The sequence below is a fragment of the Lupinus angustifolius genome, chromosome LG18 (genome assembly GCF_001865875.1).
Source record: "Lupinus angustifolius cultivar Tanjil chromosome LG18, LupAngTanjil_v1.0, whole genome shotgun sequence".
Taxonomy (NCBI): Eukaryota; Viridiplantae; Streptophyta; class Magnoliopsida; order Fabales; family Fabaceae; genus Lupinus; species Lupinus angustifolius.
Window position 1 is genome coordinate 9,392,576 of NC_032026.1, and position 3,731 is coordinate 9,396,306.

The 3,731-nt window shown below is 37.2% G+C and overlaps 1 long non-coding RNA gene across 2 annotated transcripts; it reads left to right on the forward strand.

Annotated features, from left to right (window-relative positions):
• LOC109332686 lies at positions 49-2,718 on the forward strand. 2 transcript variants are annotated; one of them, XR_002105918.1, is made up of 3 exons: positions 49-340; positions 413-561; positions 2,104-2,718. It is a non-coding gene; the product is annotated as an uncharacterized LOC109332686 (long non-coding RNA). The 2 variants fall into 2 exon arrangements; XR_002105917.1 differs by having other exon boundaries at positions 49-334.

The window sequence follows — 3,731 nt, forward strand, 5'->3', positions numbered from 1 at the left end:
AAAAGATAAAAAATAAAAATTAGAATAATAGAAATCAATTTAGTTAAAAGGGAGAAAGAAAAAAGGAAGGGGTTACCCCTTTGTTTCACGTGAATAAGGGAATAGAATCCCTAGTTTAGAAGAATGGGGATAAATCCCCAAATCTCCTCTTCTTCTCCACCTTCAATGGCAGCGGCGGAGGTTGAGGGACGGCGCGACGACAACAAACGGCGAATGAGGTTCCGCCATGCAACACGATCCCCGATTCATATTGTCTCCTCTTTCGATTCTTTTTCCAGTGCCGGCGCGTGATGATTCCCAATGGTGGAACCACCTATTTTTGCGGCGACTTGAAGTACTAGTAATTGTCATCCCTGGTTTGTTACTTTCTTCGTTCTTTTATTACTTATTCATAACCTTTTCATTATCGCAGTGAAGAATGCCGAAGGAAGTCTCTGTCGTGAAGGAGACAACGCTGCGAACGAGCCGGCAGAGAGGATGATTCTTGCATCACCTCACCTATTTTATCGGGTTGTGAATTGAATATCTCAATCACGGGATCGACAGAGACGAAAGAATTTGGTAATGAACCAAATCGCCTCCCTTTTTTGTTGAAACCTTAACTGTCTGCTTTATTGCCTATGTTGCTCTCATTTTGTGAAACGAACTCACTATATCAAACCATGTGTTGTTGTTTCTAATTTATTTATTTTAGGCTCTTGTATTCGCATTTTAGTATTATCAACACTACATATTGCATAAATGAAAAGACTAAGATTGATGGGTTTTCTTGAAACAAAGTTACTGAAAAAGGTTTTCTATTCCATTATATAACGCATATTGATGTCAATGATTAATACAGATTCGTAACTTGGTATAATGAGTGATAATGATAACAACAAGACCACATACACCGGATTGATAATCGTAGGATTAGCATTTAGCAGAGTCTAGCGTGTTATATATTGCGATGTCATCTTAATTCTTTATTGCTTATGTAGCTCGAAGATAGGCTTATGACAAAAGGGTTTGGCTAACAATCATTCATAAACTAGTCAAAATTGTTTTAAGATTATCATGATATGTTGTTTTATTTGATCCAATGTGTTTCTATATAACTGTTTGAATATGATAGTACAAAATAGGTATATGGACAGAAAACTAGTTTGGAAGCTGAATAAGAAAATATTACCTGGGGTGACCTGTGATTCTTACGGAATTGCTTTATTCAGTGATACGGATGTTGTATGTTTTTGGTTGGATCTCTGCGTGTGCATTCTGGATTGTGGTTTTGTTATTGTTTCCGGATTCTATGCGCTATATGTGATGCTTAGTAAAAATGTGTGTATGTATGATAGAGCTATGTGTATGCTTATATCTTCTTTTCTGAAACTTCTATGTTTATGCTTGCTGCTTTTTATCACTGTGTAGTCTGTAACTATGGTATGCCACCCCGTATGTGTGTATTTGGACTGATGTGTATCTGCTTGATCTTTCTTATATTTTTTTCCCTATTCCCTGCCCATTCCTTTTATACTGATTGAGGGTTCATAGGAACCTCTTGAGTTGCCAATTGAAATCCAACGTAAGATGACCCTTTTGTTTCCTGATTATTCTATTTTGGTTTATTCCACTTCAATGCTGCCTATTATTGCTGCCTATTATTGCTGCCAATTATGGCTAATTTGTAACTGAAATGGTGAGGCTTTCAGATTTGCCTCTTTTAAATTTTCATGGTTTAGTGAGGCCTTAAAATTGCCCCTGACTGTTGATAGGAATTTGTAACTGAAAGACCTATGATTTCTGAATTACCTTTGCTCTTTATGGCTTGTTCATGATTTGATTGATAACCCATATATGCCCCTTGCTGGTTCGTAACTGAAATTGGCTATTTGCTGGTTTGCTTAATTGCTTCATTAGAAATCTGTAATTGCATAGGCCACTTCTTCCTTAAGAGTGTAACTGTAAAAGGAATGGCTTCTGGTTTGCAACTGTGTCGCTTTTGAAATCCTTCTAATTGTGTTAATTCACATCATGCTTTTTTTTTTTTTGAGTTTTTGTCATGACTGAATTTTCACTACGGGTTCTTAACTCTAATGCTATGATTGTAATCTCTTTTTGCAGTTACAACTGAGGGAATTAGGTGGTGGAATTGGCACGCACAGCCTCAACTCCGTCCCGTTCATCCATGCTTCTTCCTGACTTGGACATGCCATCAAGAAGAAAATCACAAGTTATGGTGCCTAGAACTGAGTTTTAATGACGCGTTTCTGTTAGGAGCGTCATGGCTTCATCCATCCAATAACTTTGCAACATATAACTGATGACATTAGGTGTCAGATCTCTTTCAACCATCTTCATGGTTATTCCAAATGAAATGCCTTGTACGGTTTTAAATGATAATCTCTTTGTATGCCTTGTTTATCAAGTATTTGAACCTTCAGGGGCAGTGCCTTGTCCTCTTTACTTATATACCTAGTGATTGTAATTATACGTTTGTCTAATGAAATGTTAACAACTTCATTGGCTTTAAGGACTTTAGTTTGGTTTATGGACTGAAGTTGGCTTGTGGCTTAAAAAAAGAAAGAGGGAATCCCTCAAAAGCTCATCTACTTTCCGGGACTAGACTTTTATGCCCCTAAGTTAGTGGCTCTTTGATTTCCAAGTGTATTTGTGTATGCAACTAGTAATTCCCCTTTTTTTTATTCAAGTTGATTATGATTCAAAGATAAAGTTAGCTAAGAGACAATAAAAAATGCAAACTTTTAATTCTTTTTTCTCTTCTCCTTTTTTCTGAACATTTTATATTATTGTAAAGAAGCTGGACAAAATTGAGTGTTCACAAAAACAAAGAAGCTACCCAAGAAATTTTGGGGTGAAGCTGTCTCAATAGAAGCCTACATCATCAACAGATGTCCATCCAAAATATTGAACTATAAGACCCTTGAAGAAGCTTGGTCAGGCCTAAAACCAAGTGTAAACCACTTGAAGATCTTTGGCTCAATTTGCTTTGGACACATTCCTGAAATAAAGAGGGGAAAGCTTGATGATAGAGGCTCAAAACTCATCTTTCTTGGCTATCATAGTACTGGTGTATACAGAGTTTTTGATCCTCTAACTCAAAAATTCTGTATCACTAGAAACTTCAAGTTTGATGAGAGCCAATGTTGGAGCTGGAATGAGGAAGCTAGCACTCCAAGAGCAAAAATTGGCTTACCACTTGAAGATGCACCTAGGCTGCTAATTGATGAAACTGTAGACATTTCACACAACTCTGAAAGAAGTGAAGTCCCTGGTGATCCATCACATACTTCACATAGTCAACCTGCCATTTTATCCTCATCACAAAGAATAAGACAACCATCATCAAGATTGAGAGACTATGATGTGTTCCCTGACTCTACAATCACAACAGAAGGAGATTTTGTTCACATGGCATTGCTAGCTGAAATGGAACCAATCAGTGTAGAAGAAGCCCTTGATCAACCTCACTGGATTAGATCAATGAAAGAAGAGTTAATGTCCATAGAAAGAAATAAATCATGGACACTAACAACTCTTCCAACTAATAAGAAGGCAATTGCAGTTAGATGGGTGTTTAAGACCAAACTCAATCCTGATGGTCAAGTATCAAAGTTCAAAGCCAGATTGGTTGCAAAAGGCTTCTTGCAGAAACAAGGACTTGATTATGATCAAGTGTTTGCACCAGTAGCTAGAACTGAGACAGTAAGGTTGGTAATTGCCTTGGCTAA